We start from the raw sequence: 17,742 nt of genomic DNA, 5'->3' as shown, positions 1-17,742 counted from the left end.
GTCCCGTATATTCATCAAATCACAGTAAACACGCCAATTCCTGCAAAGTAATTTCTGTTGTTGTTCTCTCGGTTTGGCATATCAACGAAATATGGATAAACATGCAACAAAACCTCTCCTTCACTGATCTGGAGCAGGTGTTTTCCCTCAAAATGACAGAGAAAGTCAGTATGGACCAACTCTATGAAGGGTTTTGTGCTTGCTGGGAGTAAATGCAGGAAGCTATACAGGATACCACCAAATCCACCAGTGAGAAGAACTAACAGACGGGTACTACATGTCAAGATACATTTTCAGTTTGTCAAAACATTTTATGATACATATTGCTTTTTTGTATTTCCACTTTTACTGATCATTTCAAAATAATGGTTCAATTCTATCTGTAACAATGTGAAGAGGGGTTTGTTCTCCACCCACTTCATTTCATGGATAAAGAAACTTCCATGAAATGGAATATAAAAATGTATATATATGTGGTTCTGGACAGGAGAGTGATGTGGTTCTGGACAGGAGAGTGCTGTGGTTCTGGTCAGGACAGGGCTGTGGTTCTGGTAAGGAGATGCTGTGGTTCTTCTCTCCCTGGTGAGGTCTTCACTGAGTTGTAAACTCTTGGAACAATGACCTGTTTGGATATGAAACATTACAACATTTAAATGGTTGTTATTTAAAACTATTGTCTAGTATAATGCATGCATGAATGAATGAATGACAGAGCAGGTACCTCTTCTAGTGGACTTTGTTCTTTAGGGATTTTCTGTCTTCTGGTATGTTTGATGTATCCAACACCAAGTAACACAGCAACTAGGAGTAATATACCAGTAACACAGCCCACAATGGTGCCAACTGGTAACACTGAGGCTTTCACATTACCACTACCTGAGTTCACACACACACACACACACACACACAGAGATTAAAAACAGTGTTCATACAATGATAGTTTCAGGCAGAATTATTCCAATCTTAACTAGAGAAGAATCACAATAATGATGTCAAAACTTTGACCTAACTTGAATTCATATGATATTATTAGTAGGTTATTAAAAAGTGATAGAGGTACACAGTGAAGGTGGAGGCTAAATGGTACTTACAGTCCTCCATGGGTTGAGAGATGGTCTGTGTGCTGACGTGGTTGCTGCTGGTGCATTGGATCCTTCCAGTCAATACGGAGATGGTCATGTTACCACCGGTTAGTGACGGAGACTGTTGTGACAGTGTACACTGACCGCTGTCACAGACAGACAACATCCAGCCATCTTTAACTGAACAGTTCACTGTGACATCACAGAGTCCCACACTTGTGTTGAGAGATGTGACATCCATGACTGGTTTGGGAACATGATCTATAAGAGACAGTTTTTAGAACCAAAGAAGAGACAGATAATTATTAGTCCCACATTCATTATTGAACCTGATCAGACACATTAAATGTACAGCAAATGACCAGAACTGAAGCCTTAGAAAACTCACCCTCCACTAACAGTCTATATGTAGTAGTTGATTGTTTCCAATGTTTCCTGTAGTTTACCATGTAAATTCCACTGTCAGTTTCCATTAGATTCTTAATACACAGAGAATGGTTATCATTGTTATAGTCCACCTTATCCTTGTATTTAGGAGAGATCTCTTTGTCTCCAAATATTACATCACTGTCCTTCCTCCATTGAAGTCCTTTGATCATCTCAGGAGGTTCTGGAACAACCAGACATATTGAACCCCCCTTCAACCCATACTGGTCCACTGAAGGTTCTGCCCTGATTCCTAATGAGAGAGGACCAAGATCACATTTAGCATTTCACTGACTGTCATTAATGTACATATTAAATCAGTAAATCATTTGCTGCCTATAAAAAAACTTTTCCAATTACCCATTTTATGTGCACAAAGTTTACATTCTACAGTTTAATTCCAATATCAAAAGAGATGTCTCCACACAATATAACGAATAGGTTACCTATGGTGATGCATAGCCATAAAATGAGGAGAAACCCCAGAATATTCATATTCCTTTTGAAAATGAGAGATAAAGTTTCACAGCGCAGTCCCTGAATAATGCTGCTTAATATATATCACTGCGACTTCAAACCACCTCTTCAGAATCAGGCCTGAACAATACTTACTTGTTGATTGGTTCTCGGCCAGAGTAGGTGGTTTCAGGAGAGGCAAGTAGCCTTGTGGGTTACAGCGTTGGGCCGGTAAACGACATCAAATCCCCGGGCTGACAAGGTAAACATCTGTCGTTCTGCCCCTGAACAAGGCAGTTGTCGCTGTGTAAGTTAACGTTAGACCTTAATGTTAAGGCTAAATTGGGAACCGATCTCTCTTATCTGATTATGTTTACATCTGTGCTAGTAATACACGCATATGAAATGTGGTTATAGTATATTCATGTTTAGCTAATGTGGGCAGTGTTGCCAACTTAGCGACTTTGTCGCTATATTTAGCGAGTATTCAGACCCCTCTAGCGAGACTTTTTCAAAAAAGCGACTAGCGACAAATCTAGCGACTTCTTCTGGTGTTATTGGAGACTGACGTGAAAGCACGTATCGTTCTTACTCTTCTCAACGAGCAGCGGGTGCTGCCGTGGGCCCCACACCGTCCCAAAGCACTCACATGCGGCCCAGTCCTCTCGCAGCAGTCAGAGGAGATGTTCACCCCTCCGCGTCCAGACTGAAAATGAATCGCGCATGCGCGAAGCCGCCGGAACTGATTTCCGCCCTGGTTTACATTCAGTGCGGGATGTAAATGTATAAAACTAAACTAAAAATATAAAGTAAATAATCAAATAAAAAAACTAACTCCGCCAGTGTCTCTTTTGGGTCACTTTTGCCGGTCCCAAGCCCGGATCAAGGAGGAGGGTTGGAATTGTGACATTATACAACCCAAAATCGACAGAAGAAAGTTCATTTGTAGTTCTGAACATTTTTTGTGTGTTTTTTACTCACTTTTTGTCTCAATTCAAGGGGCTTTATTGACATGGGAAACACATGTTAACATTGCCAAAGCAAGTGAGGTAGATAATATACAAAAGTACACTTCAGATTTGACCATTCAACAAGTCACATGGCCAGTAATCCTATTTGTATCTGACTTCAAACCACCAGGAAGGCAGCTTAAAATATCCTATTCCATGTGCTATTTGACTGTTCAGACTGCAGGAAAAAATACGTTTTGAATTGGATGTGCAAAACAAATGGATTTGATGTGAACGAGGCTTTACAGAATGGAACCCAGTTTGAGTCTTTGCGGGTCAAAAAAATACACGCGTCAAATAACACTATTTCACACGTTAAATGAGAGTTTAATTTGAAAACGTCAAATAGGGTTGCCAACTGTCCCGTATTAGCCGGGATGGCTCTTATATTGGGCTAAATTGGTTTGTCCCATACGGGACCTCCCTTGTCCCGTATATTCATCAAATCACAGTAAACACGCCAATTCCTGCAAAGTAATTTCTGTTGTTGTTCTCTCGGTTTGGCATATCAACGAAATATGGATAAACATGCAACAAAACCTCTCCTTCACTGATCTGGAGCAGGTGTTTTCCCTCAAAATGACAGAGACAGTCAGTATGGACCAACTCTATGAAGGGTTTTGTGCTTGCTGGGAGTAAATGCAGGAAGCTATACAGGATACCACCAAATCCACCAGTGAGAAGAACTAACAGACGGGTACTACATGTCAAGATACATTTTCAGTTTGTCAAAACATTTTATGATACATATTGCTTTTTTGTATTTCCACTTTTACTGATCATTTCAAAATAATGGTTCAATTCTATCTGTAACAATGTGAAGAGGGGTTTGTTCTCCACCCACTTCATTTCATGGATAAAGAAACTTCCATGAAATGGAATATAAAAATGTATATATATGTGGTTCTGGACAGGAGAGTGATGTGGTTCTGGACAGGAGAGGGCTGTGGTTCTGGTCAGGACAGGGCTGTGGTTCTGGTAAGGAGATGCTGTGGTTCTTCTCTCCCTGGTGAGGTCTTCACTGAGTTGTAAACTCTTGGAACAATGACCTGTTTGGATATGAAACATTACAACATTTAAATGGTTGTTATTTAAAACTATTGTCTAGTATAATGCATAGATGAATGAATGAATGAATGACAGAGCAGGTACCTCTTCTAGTGGACTTTGTTCTTTAGGGATTTTCTGTCTTCTGGTATGTTTGATGTATCCAACACCAAGTAACACAGCAACTAGGAGTAATATACCAGTAACACAGCCCACAATGGTGCCAACTGGTAACACTGAGGCTTTCACATTACCACTACCTGAGTTCACACACACACACACACACACACACACACACACACACACACACAGAGAGATTAAAAACAGTGTTCATACAATGATAGTTTCAGGCAGAATTATTCCAATCTTAACTAGAGAAGAATCACAATAATGATGTCAAAACTTTGACCTAACTTGAATTCATATGATATTATTAGTAGGTTATTAAAAAGTGATAGAGGTACACAGTGAAGGTGGAGGCTAAATGGTACTTACAGTCCTCCATGGGTTGAGAGATGGTCTGTGTGCTGACGTGGTTGCTGCTGGTGCATTGGATCCTTCCAGTCAATACGGAGATGGTCATGTTACCACCGGTTAGTGACGGAGACTGTTGTGACAGTGTACACTGACCGCTGTCACAGACAGACAACATCCAGCCATCTTTAACTGAACAGTTCACTGTGACATCACAGAGTCCCACACTTGTGTTGAGAGATGTGACATCCATGACTGGTTTGGGAACATGATCTATAAGAGACAGTTTTTAGAACCAAAGAAGAGACAGATAATTATTAGTCCCACATTCATTATTGAACCTGATCAGACACATTAAATGTACAGCAAATGACCAGAACTGAAGCCTTAGAAAACTCACCCTCCACTAACAGTCTATATGTAGTAGTTGATTGTTTCCAATGTTTCCTGTAGTTTACCATGTAAATTCCACTGTCAGTTTCCATTAGATTCTTAATACACAGAGAATGGTTATCATTGTTATAGTCCACCTTATCCTTGTATTTAGGAGAGATCTCTTTGTCTCCAAATATTACATCACTGTCCTTCCTCCATTGAAGTCCTTTGATCATCTCAGGAGGTTCTGGAACAACCAGACATATTGAACCCCCCTTCAACCCATACTGGTCCACTGAAGGTTCTGCCCTGATTCCTAATGAGAGAGGACCAAGATCACATTTAGCATTTCACTGACTGTCATTAATGTACATATTAAATCAGTAAATCATTTGCTGCCTATAAAAAAACTTTTCCAATTACCCATTTTATGTGCACAAAGTTTACATTCTACAGTTTAATTCCAATATCAAAAGAGATGTCTCCACACAATATAACGAATAGGTTACCTATGGTGATGCATAGCCATAAAATGAGGAGAAACCCCAGAATATTCATATTCCTTTTGAAAATGAGAGAGAAAGTTTCACAGCGCAGTCCCTGAATAATGCTGCTTAATATCTATCACTGCGACTTCAAACCACCTCTTCAGAATCAGGCCTGAACAATACTTACTTGTTGATTGGTTCTCGGCCAAAGTAGGTGGTTTCAGGAGAGGCAAGTAGCCTTGTGGGTTACAGCGTTGGGCCGGTAAACGACATCAAATCCCCGGGCTGACAAGGTAAACATCTGTCGTTCTGCCCCTGAACAAGGCAGTTGTCGCTGTGTAAGTTAACGTTAGACCTTAATGTTAAGGCTAAATTGGGAACCGATCTCTCTTATCTGATTATGTTTACATCTGTGCTAGTAATACACGCATATGAAATGTGGTTATAGTATATTCATGTTTAGCTAATGTGGGCAGTGTTGCCAACTTAGCGACTTTGTCGCTATATTTAGCGAGTATTCAGACCCCTCTAGCGAGACTTTTTCAAAAAAGCGACTAGCGACAAATCTAGCGACTTCTTCTGGTGTTATTGGAGACTGACGTGAAAGCACGTATCGTTCTTACTCTTCTCAACGAGCAGCGGGTGCTGCCGTGGGCCCCACACCGTCCCAAAGCACTCACATGCGGCCCAGTCCTCTCGCAGCAGTCAGAGGAGATGTTCACCCCTCCGCGTCCAGACTGAAAATGAATCGCGCATGCGCGAAGCCGCCGGAACTGATTTCCGCCCTGGTTTACATTCAGTGCGGGATGTAAATGTATAAAACTAAACTAAAAATATAAAGTAAATAATCAAATAAAAAAACTAACTCCGCCAGTGTCTCTTTTGGGTCACTTTTGCCGGTCCCAAGCCCGGATCAAGGAGGAGGGTTGGAATTGTGACATTATACAACCCAAAATCGACAGAAGAAAGTTCATTTGTAGTTCTGAAAATTTTTTGTGTGTTTTTTACTCACTTTTTGTCTCAATTCAAGGGGCTTTATTGACATGGGAAACACATGTTAACATTGCCAAAGCAAGTGAGGTAGATAATATACAAAAGTACACTTCAGATTTGACCATTCAACAAGTCACATGGCCAGTAATCCTATTTGTATCTGACTTCAAACCACCAGGAAGGCAGCTTAAAATATCCTATTCCATGTGCTATTTGACTGTTCAGACTGCAGGAAAAAATACGTTTTGAATTGGATGTGCAAAACAAATGGATTTGATGTGAACGAGGCTTTACAGAATGGAACCCAGTTTGAGTCTTTGCGGGTCAAAAAAATACACGCGTCAAATAACACTATTTCACACGTTAAATGAGAGTTTAATTTGAAAACGTCAAATAGGGTTGCCAACTGTCCCGTATTAGCCGGGATGGCTCTTATATTGGGCTAAATTGGTTTGTCCCATACGGGACCTCCCTTGTCCCGTATATTCATCAAATCACAGTAAACACGCCAATTCCTGCAAAGTAATTTCTGTTGTTGTTCTCTCGGTTTGGCATATCAACGAAATATGGATAAACATGCAACAAAACCTCTCCTTCACTGATCTGGAGCAGGTGTTTTCCCTCAAAATGACAGAGACAGTCAGTATGGACCAACTCTATGAAGGGTTTTGTGCTTGCTGGGAGTAAATGCAGGAAGCTATACAGGATACCACCAAATCCACCAGTGAGAAGAACTAACAGACGGGTACTACATGTCAAGATACATTTTCAGTTTGTCAAAACATTTTATGATACATATTGCTTTTTTGTATTTCCACTTTTACTGATCATTTCAAAATAATGGTTCAATTCTATCTGTAACAATGTGAAGAGGGGTTTGTTCTCCACCCACTTCATTTCATGGATAAAGAAACTTCCATGAAATGGAATATAAAAATGTATATATATGTGGTTCTGGACAGGAGAGTGATGTGGTTCTGGACAGGAGAGGGCTGTGGTTCTGGTCAGGACAGGGCTGTGGTTCTGGTAAGGAGATGCTGTGGTTCTTCTCTCCCTGGTGAGGTCTTCACTGAGTTGTAAACTCTTGGAACAATGACCTGTTTGGATATGAAACATTACAACATTTAAATGGTTGTTATTTAAAACTATTGTCTAGTATAATGCATAGATGAATGAATGAATGACAGAGCAGGTACCTCTTCTAGTGGACTTTGTTCTTTAGGGATTTTCTGTCTTCTGGTATGTTTGATGTATCCAACACCAAGTAACACAGCAACTAGGAGTAATATACCAGTAACACAGCCCACAATGGTGCCAACTGGTAACACTGAGGCTTTCACATTACCACTACCTGAGTTCACACACACACACACACACACACACACACACACAGAGATTAAAAACAGTGTTCATACAATGATAGTTTCAGGCAGAATTATTCCAATCTTAACTAGAGAAGAATCACAATAATGATGTCAAAACTTTGACCTAACTTGAATTCATATGATATTATTAGTAGGTTATTAAAAAGTGATAGAGGTACACAGTGAAGGTGGAGGCTAAATGGTACTTACAGTCCTCCATGGGTTGAGAGATGGTCTGTGTGCTGACGTGGTTGCTGCTGGTGCATTGGATCCTTCCAGTCAATACGGAGATGGTCATGTTACCACCGGTTAGTGACGGAGACTGTTGTGACAGTGTACACTGACCGCTGTCACAGACAGACAACATCCAGCCATCTTTAACTGAACAGTTCACTGTGACATCACAGAGTCCCACACTTGTGTTGAGAGATGTGACATCCATGACTGGTTTGGGAACATGATCTATAAGAGACAGTTTTTAGAACCAAAGAAGAGACAGATAATTATTAGTCCCACATTCATTATTGAACCTGATCAGACACATTAAATGTACAGCAAATGACCAGAACTGAAGCCTTAGAAAACTCACCCTCCACTAACAGTCTATATGTAGTAGTTGATTGTTTCCAATGTTTCCTGTAGTTTACCATGTAAATTCCACTGTCAGTTTCCATTAGATTCTTAATACACAGAGAATGGTTATCATTGTTATAGTCCACCTTATCCTTGTATTTAGGAGAGATCTCTTTGTCTCCAAATATTACATCACTGTCCTTCCTCCATTGAAGTCCTTTGATCATCTCAGGAGGTTCTGGAACAACCAGACATATTGAACCCCCCTTCAACCCATACTGGTCCACTGAAGGTTCTGCCCTGATTCCTAATGAGAGAGGACCAAGATCACATTTAGCATTTCACTGACTGTCATTAATGTACATATTCAATCAGTAAATCATTTGCTGCCTATAAAAAAACTTTTCCAATTACCCATTTTATGTGCACAAAGTTTACATTCTACAGTTTAATTCCAATATCAAAAGAGATGTCTCCACACAATATAACGAATAGGTTACCTATGGTGATGCATAGCCATAAAATGAGGAGAAACCCCAGAATATTCATATTCCTTTTGAAAATGAGAGATAAAGTTTCACAGCGCAGTCCCTGAATAATGCTGCTTAATATATATCACTGCGACTTCAAACCACCTCTTCAGAATTAGGCCTGAACAATACTTACTTGTTGATTGGTTCTCGGCCAGAGTAGGTGGTTTCAGGAGAGGCAAGTAGCCTTGTGGGTTACAGCGTTGGGCCGGTAAACGACATCAAATCCCCGGGCTGACAAGGTAAACATCTGTCGTTCTGCCCCTGAACAAGGCAGTTGTCGCTGTGTAAGTTAACGTTAGACCTTAATGTTAAGGCTAAATTGGGAACCGATCTCTCTTATCTGATTATGTTTACATCTGTGCTAGTAATACACGCATATGAAATGTGGTTATAGTATATTCATGTTTAGCTAATGTGGGCAGTGTTGCCAACTTAGCGACTTTGTCGCTATATTTAGCGAGTATTCAGACCCCTCTAGCGAGACTTTTTCAAAAAAGCGACTAGCGACAAATCTAGCGACTTCTTCTGGTGTTATTGGAGACTGACGTGAAAGCACGTATCGTTCTTACTCTTCTCAACGAGCAGCGGGTGCTGCCGTGGGCCCCACACCGTCCCAAAGCACTCACATGCGGCCCAGTCCTCTCGCAGCAGTCAGAGGAGATGTTCACCCCTCCGCGTCCAGACTGAAAATGAATCGCGCATGCGCGAAGCCGCCGGAACTGATTTCCGCCCTGGTTTACATTCAGTGCGGGATGTAAATGTATAAAACTAAACTAAAAATATAAAGTAAATAATCAAATAAAAAAACTAACTCCGCCAGTGTCTCTTTTGGGTCACTTTTGCCGGTCCCAAGCCCGGATCAAGGAGGAGGGTTGGAATTGTGACATTATACAACCCAAAATCGACAGAAGAAAGTTCATTTGTAGTTCTGAACATTTTTTGTGTGTTTTTTACTCACTTTTTGTCTCAATTCAAGGGGCTTTATTGACATGGGAAACACATGTTAACATTGCCAAAGCAAGTGAGGTAGATAATATACAAAAGTACACTTCAGATTTGACCATTCAACAAGTCACATGGCCAGTAATCCTATTTGTATCTGACTTCAAACCACCAGGAAGGCAGCTTAAAATATCCTATTCCATGTGCTATTTGACTGTTCAGACTGCAGGAAAAAATACGTTTTGAATTGGATGTGCAAAACAAATGGATTTGATGTGAACGAGGCTTTACAGAATGGAACCCAGTTTGAGTCTTTGCGGGTCAAAAAAATACACGCGTCAAATAACACTATTTCACACGTTAAATGAGAGTTTAATTTGAAAACGTCAAATAGGGTTGCCAACTGTCCCGTATTAGCCGGGATGGCTCTTATATTGGGCTAAATTGGTTTGTCCCATACGGGACCTCCCTTGTCCCGTATATTCATCAAATCACAGTAAACACGCCAATTCCTGCAAAGTAATTTCTGTTGTTGTTCTCTCGGTTTGGCATATCAACGAAATATGGATAAACATGCAACAAAACCTCTCCTTCACTGATCTGGAGCAGGTGTTTTCCCTCAAAATGACAGAGACAGTCAGTATGGACCAACTCTATGAAGGGTTTTGTGCTTGCTGGGAGTAAATGCAGGAAGCTATACAGGATACCACCAAATCCACCAGTGAGAAGAACTAACAGACGGGTACTACATGTCAAGATACATTTTCAGTTTGTCAAAACATTTTATGATACATATTGCTTTTTTGTATTTCCACTTTTACTGATCATTTCAAAATAATGGTTCAATTCTATCTGTAACAATGTGAAGAGGGGTTTGTTCTCCACCCACTTCATTTCATGGATAAAGAAACTTCCATGAAATGGAATATAAAAATGTATATATATGTGGTTCTGGACAGGAGAGTGATGTGGTTCTGGACAGGAGAGTGCTGTGGTTCTGGTCAGGACAGGGCTGTGGTTCTGGTAAGGAGATGCTGTGGTTCTTCTCTCCCTGGTGAGGTCTTCACTGAGTTGTAAACTCTTGGAACAATGACCTGTTTGGATATGAAACATTACAACATTTAAATGGTTGTTATTTAAAACTATTGTCTAGTATAATGCATAGATGAATGAATGAATGACAGAGCAGGTACCTCTTCTAGTGGACTTTGTTCTTTAGGGATTTTCTGTCTTCTGGTATGTTTGATGTATCCAACACCAAGTAACACAGCAACTAGGAGTAATATACCAGTAACACAGCCCACAATGGTGCCAACTGGTAACACTGAGGCTTTCACATTATCACTACCTGAGTTCACACACACACACACACACACACACACACAGAGATTAAAAACAGTGTTCATACAATGATAGTTTCAGGCAGAATTATTCCAATCTTAACTAGAGAAGAATCACAATAATGATGTCAAAACTTTGACCTAACTTGAATTCATATGATATTATTAGTAGGTTATTAAAAAGTGATAGAGGTACACAGTGAAGGTGGAGGCTAAATGGTACTTACAGTCCTCCATGGGTTGAGAGATGGTCTGTGTGCTGACGTGGTTGCTGCTGGTGCATTGGATCCTTCCAGTCAATACGGAGATGGTCATGTTACCACCGGTTAGTGACGGAGACTGTTGTGACAGTGTACACTGACCGCTGTCACAGACAGACAACATCCAGCCATCTTTAACTGAACAGTTCACTGTGACATCACAGAGTCCCACACTTGTGTTGAGAGATGTGACATCCATGACTGGTTTGGGAACATGATCTATAAGAGACAGTTTTTAGAACCAAAGAAGAGACAGATAATTATTAGTCCCACATTCATTATTGAACCTGATCAGACACATTAAATGTACAGCAAATGACCAGAACTGAAGCCTTAGAAAACTCACCCTCCACTAACAGTCTATATGTAGTAGTTGATTGTTTCCAATGTTTCCTGTAGTTTACCATGTAAATTCCACTGTCAGTTTCCATTAGATTCTTAATACACAGAGAATGGTTATCATTGTTATAGTCCACCTTATCCTTGTATTTAGGAGAGATCTCTTTGTCTCCAAATATTACATCACTGTCCTTCCTCCATTGAAGTCCTTTGATCATCTCAGGAGGTTCTGGAACAACCAGACATATTGAACCCCCCTTCAACCCATACTGGTCCACTGAAGGTTCTGCCCTGATTCCTAATGAGAGAGGACCAAGATCACATTTAGCATTTCACTGACTGTCATAAATGTACATATTCAATCAGTAAATCATTTGCTGCCTATAAAAAAACTTTTCCAATTACCCATTTTATGTGCACAAAGTTTACATTCTACAGTTTAATTCCAATATCAAAAGAGATGTCTCCACACAATATAACGAATAGGTTACCTATGGTGATGCATAGCCATAAAATGAGGAGAAACCCCAGAATATTCATATTCCTTTTGAAAATGAGAGATAAAGTTTCACAGCGCAGTCCCTGAATAATGCTGCTTAATATATATCACTGCGACTTCAAACCACCTCTTCAGAATTAGGCCTGAACAATACTTACTTGTTGATTGGTTCTCGGCCAGAGTAGGTGGTTTCAGGAGAGGCAAGTAGCCTTGTGGGTTACAGCGTTGGGCCGGTAAACGACATCAAATCCCCGGGCTGACAAGGTAAACATCTGTCGTTCTGCCCCTGAACAAGGCAGTTGTCGCTGTGTAAGTTAACGTTAGACCTTAATGTTAAGGCTAAATTGGGAACCGATCTCTCTTATCTGATTATGTTTACATCTGTGCTAGTAATACACGCATATGAAATGTGGTTATAGTATATTCATGTTTAGCTAATGTGGGCAGTGTTGCCAACTTAGCGACTTTGTCGCTATATTTAGCGAGTATTCAGACCCCTCTAGCGAGACTTTTTCAAAAAAGCGACTAGCGACAAATCTAGCGACTTTTTCTGGTGTTATTGGAGACTGACGTGAAAGCACGTATCGTTCTTACTCTTCTCAACGAGCAGCGGGTGCTGCCGTGGGCCCCACACCGTCCCAAAGCACTCACATGCGGCCCAGTCCTCTCGCAGCAGTCAGAGGAGATGTTCACCCCTCCGCGTCCAGACTGAAAATGAATCGCGCATGCGCGAAGCCGCCGGAACTGATTTCCGCCCTGGTTTACATTCAGTGCGGGATGTAAATGTATAAAACTAAACTAAAAATATAAAGTAAATAATCAAATAAAAAAACTAACTCCGCCAGTGTCTCTTTTGGGTCACTTTTGCCGGTCCCAAGCCCGGATCAAGGAGGAGGGTTGGAATTGTGACATTATACAACCCAAAATCGACAGAAGAAAGTTCATTTGTAGTTCTGAACATTTTTTGTGTGTTTTTTACTCACTTTTTGTCTCAATTCAAGGGGCTTTATTGACATGGGAAACACATGTTAACATTGCCAAAGCAAGTGAGGTAGATAATATACAAAAGTACACTTCAGATTTGACCATTCAACAAGTCACATGGCCAGTAATCCTATTTGTATCTGACTTCAAACCACCAGGAAGGCAGCTTAAAATATCCTATTCCATGTGCTATTTGACTGTTCAGACTGCAGGAAAAAATACGTTTTGAATTGGATGTGCAAAACAAATGGATTTGATGTGAACGAGGCTTTACAGAATGGAACCCAGTTTGAGTCTTTGCGGGTCAAAAAAATACACGCGTCAAATAACACTATTTCACACGTTAAATGAGAGTTTAATTTGAAAACGTCAAATAGGGTTGCCAACTGTCCCGTATTAGCCGGGATGGCTCTTATATTGGGCTAAATTGGTTTGTCCCATACGGGACCTCCCTTGTCCCGTATATTCATCAAATCACAGTAAACACGCCAATTCCTGCAAAGTAATTTCTGTTGTTGTTCTCTCGGTTTGGCATATCAACGAAATATGGATAAACATGCAACAAAACCTCTCCTTCACTGATCTGGAGCAGGTGTTTTCCCTCAAAATGACAGAGACAGTCAGTATGGACCAACTCTATGAAGGGTTTTGTGCTTGCTGGGAGTAAATGCAGGAAGCTATACAGGATACCACCAAATCCACCAGTGAGAAGAACTAACAGACGGGTACTACATGTCAAGATACATTTTCAGTTTGTCAAAACATTTTATGATACATATTGCTTTTTTGTATTTCCACTTTTACTGATCATTTCAAAATAATGGTTCAATTCTATCTGTAACAATGTGAAGAGGGGTTTGTTCTCCACCCACTTCATTTCATGGATAAAGAAACTTCCATGAAATGGAATATAAAAATGTATATATATGTGGTTCTGGACAGGAGAGTGATGTGGTTCTGGACAGGAGAGTGCTGTGGTTCTGGTCAGGACAGGGCTGTGGTTCTGGTAAGGAGATGCTGTGGTTCTTCTCTCCCTGGTGAGGTCTTCACTGAGTTGTAAACTCTTGGAACAATGACCTGTTTGGATATGAAACATTACAACATTTAAATGGTTGTTATTTAAAACTATTGTCTAGTATAATGCATAGATGAATGAATGAATGACAGAGCAGGTACCTCTTCTAGTGGACTTTGTTCTTTAGGGATTTTCTGTCTTCTGGTATGTTTGATGTATCCAACACCAAGTAACACAGCAACTAGGAGTAATATACCAGTAACACAGCCCACAATGGTGCCAACTAGTAACACTGAGGCTTTCACATTACCACTACCTGAGTTCACACACACACACACACACACACACACACAGAGATTAAAAACAGTGTTCATACAATGATAGTTTCAGGCAGAATTATTCCAATCTTAACTAGAGAAGAATCACAATAATGATGTCAAAACTTTGACCTAACTTGAATTCATATGATATTATTAGTAGGTTATTAAAAAGTGATAGAGGTACACAGTGAAGGTGGAGTCTAAATGGTACTTACAGTCCTCCATGGGTTGAGAGATGGTCTGTGTGCTGACGTGGTTGCTGCTGGTGCATTGGATCCTTCCAGTCAATACGGAGATGGTCATGTTACCACCGGTTAGTGACGGAGACTGTTGTGACAGTGTACACTGACCGCTGTCACAGACAGACAACATCCAGCCATCTTTAACTGAACAGTTCACTGTGACATCACAGAGTCCCACACTTGTGTTGAGAGATGTGACATCCATGACTGGTTTGGGAACATGATCTATAAGAGACAGTTTTTAGAACCAAAGAAGAGACAGATAATTATTAGTCCCACATTCATTATTGAACCTGATCAGACACATTAAATGTACAGCAAATGACCAGAACTGAAGCCTTAGAAAACTCACCCTCCACTAACAGTCTATATGTAGTAGTTGATTGTTTCCAATGTTTCCTGTAGTTTACCATGTAAATTCCACTGTCAGTTTCCATTAGATTCTTAATACACAGAGAATGGTTATCATTGTTATAGTCCACCTTATCCTTGTATTTAGGAGAGATCTCTTTGTCTCCAAATATTACATCACTGTCCTTCCTCCATTGAAGTCCTTTGATCATCTCAGGAGGTTCTGGAACAGCCAGACATATTGAATACCCCTTCAACCCATACTGGTCCACTGTTGGTTCTGCCCTTATTCCTAATGAGAGAGGACCAAGATCACATTTAGCATTTCACTGACAGTCATTAATGTACATATTAAATCATTAAGTAATTTGCTGCCTAATATCAAAACTTTTCCAATTACCCATTTTATGTGCACAAAGTTAACATTCTACAGTTTAATTCCAATATCAAAAGAGATGTCTCCACACAATATAATTAATAGGTTACCTATGGTGATGCATAGCCATAAAATGAGAAGAAACCCCAGAATATTCATATTCCTTTTGAAAATGAGAGATAAAGTTTCCCTTCTTTTTGAGAGCGCAGTCCCTGAATAATGCTGCTTAATAGAGTTCACTGCGACTTCAAACCATCCACACTCGTTCAGAATCAGGCCTGAACAATACTTACTGTTGATTGGTTCTCTGATGTCACATCATACAGTCATTGGGTCACATCAGTTCAGCACATTACTCAGATACTGTGGGGGACATTGCACCACCTAGTGGATATAAATAATACCAGCAGAGTAAACCTCATGGCTTCATTCATCAACATGTTGTGAAGTTGTTTTATACAAAAATCTTTGTATTTGCTAGTATGTGTTATCATTATAACATAGAGCCCACATTTTCCCAGATTTATGGTCAATCCCAAATGAACCCCTAGTTCAGGCTTATAAATTGTAGAATCAGATAGTTGTACCAATCAGCAATAACATGGTATTAGTTCCACCTACCCATCATTGTTGTGTGATGGGTTCTTTGAAAAAAATGTATCTATCAAGACGAAGGAGATGATTGTGGACTACAGGAAAAGGAGGGCCGAACACTTCCCCATTCTCATCGACAGGGCTGTAGAGGAGCAGGTTGAGAGCTTCAAGTTCCTTGGTGTCCACATCACCAACAAACTAGCATGGTCCAAACACACCAAGACAGTCGTGAAGAGGGCACGACAACACCTTTTCCCCCTTCGGGAGACTGAAAAGATTTGACATGGGTCCTCAGATCATCATAAAGTTCTACAGCTGTACCATCGAGAGCATCCTGAGCGGTTGCATCACCATCTAGTATGGCAACTGCTCGGTATCCGACCGGAAGGTTCTACAGAGGCTAGTGCATACGGCCAAGTACATCACTGGGGCCAAGCTTCTTGCCATCCAGGACCTCTATACTAGGCAGTGTCAGAGGCAGGCCCAAGTCATAGACTGTTTTCTCTGCTACCGCACCGCAAGTGGTACTGGAGCGCCAAGTCTAGGTCCAAAAGGCTCCTTAACAGCTAACCCAAGCCATAAGACTGCTGAACAATTAATCAAATGGTCACCCAGACTATTTACATCGACCCCCCCCCCCCCCTCCCCTTTGTTTTTACACTGCTGTTACTCGCTGTACAAGTTACATGGACTAACCTGTACCCCCCCCCGCACATTAACGGTATCGGTGCCCCCTGTATATAGCCTCGTTATTGTCATTTTGTGTTACTTTTTCTTTTTTCACTTTATTTAGTAAATATTATCTTAACTCCATTTTCTTAAAACTGCATTGTTTGTTAAGGGCTTGTAAGTACGCCTCTCACTGTAAGGTCTACCTGTTGTATTTGGCACATGTGACAAATAAAATCACATTTGATTTGATCGAGCCATCAAAGGAAACGGTCCTTTTTACATCAGTCATCTTTTTACTGGAACACAAGTAGATACAGTGCCTTCGGAAAGTATTCAGACCCCTTGACTTTTTCCACATTTTGTTACATTACAGCCTTATTCTAAAATGGATTCAATCATTTTCCCCCTCATCAATCTACACACAACCCCATAATGTCGAAGCAAAAACAGGTTTGTAGAAATTGTCAAATGAATTCAAAATAAAAAACTGAAATATCACATTTACATAACTATTCAGACCCTTTACTCAGTACTTTGTTGAAGCACCTTTGGCAGTCATTACAGCCTCGAGTCTTCTTTGGTATGATGCTACAAGCTTGGTACACCTCTATTTGAGGAGTTTCTCCCATTCCTCTCTGCAGATCCTCTCAAGCTCTGTCAGGTTGGATGGGGAGCTTCGCTGCACAGCTATCTTCAGGACTGTATATATAAAAAGTGTCATGACGTTGGCCTGGGGGGGTAGGTTTATGACAGTCATAAATACCTCTTCCCCCCTTTTTCCTCTCTCTACCCTACTGAGGTTACATTTGCAGAACCCTTGGTAAATATAGAGATTCTGGGAACATCAGAAGGTGGGGGGAAATTAACTATATTCTGGTAATCCGATCAATTGAACATATGCGGTGGTACTTAATGAATATGATGTCAGTTCGGTTGTCATCTGAGACATTCTCATCAATGATAAGATGACATAACTCTGATGTGTAG

At 40.5% G+C, this 17,742-nt stretch overlaps 3 long non-coding RNA genes across 3 annotated transcripts; all 3 read right to left on the bottom strand.

The window, feature by feature from the left end:
* Positions 1-290: 290 nt before the first annotated feature.
* LOC139374353 (uncharacterized) lies at positions 291-1,761 on the bottom strand. Its single transcript, XR_011627665.1, has 4 exons — positions 1,471-1,761; positions 1,092-1,343; positions 722-876; positions 291-622 (listed from the first exon to the last, which is right to left on the bottom strand). It is a non-coding gene; the product is annotated as an uncharacterized lncRNA (long non-coding RNA).
* Positions 1,762-3,691: 1,930 nt separating this feature from the next.
* LOC139374352 (uncharacterized) lies at positions 3,692-5,186 on the bottom strand. Its single transcript, XR_011627664.1, has 4 exons — positions 4,896-5,186; positions 4,517-4,768; positions 4,127-4,281; positions 3,692-4,023 (listed from the first exon to the last, which is right to left on the bottom strand). It is a non-coding gene; the product is annotated as an uncharacterized lncRNA (long non-coding RNA).
* A 2,188-nt stretch (positions 5,187-7,374) lies between these two features.
* On the bottom strand, positions 7,375-8,595 carry LOC139374351 (uncharacterized). Its single transcript, XR_011627663.1, has 4 exons — positions 8,305-8,595; positions 7,926-8,177; positions 7,548-7,702; positions 7,375-7,448 (listed from the first exon to the last, which is right to left on the bottom strand). It is a non-coding gene; the product is annotated as an uncharacterized lncRNA (long non-coding RNA).
* Between the last annotated feature and the right edge of the window lie 9,147 nt (positions 8,596-17,742).

The sequence above is a fragment of the Oncorhynchus clarkii genome, chromosome 19 (genome assembly GCF_045791955.1).
Source record: "Oncorhynchus clarkii lewisi isolate Uvic-CL-2024 chromosome 19, UVic_Ocla_1.0, whole genome shotgun sequence".
In the NCBI taxonomy this organism is placed as follows: Eukaryota; Metazoa; Chordata; class Actinopteri; order Salmoniformes; family Salmonidae; genus Oncorhynchus; species Oncorhynchus clarkii.
The sequence above is the reverse complement of the archived record's forward strand: the minus strand, read 5'-3'. Positions and strand labels throughout refer to the sequence as shown.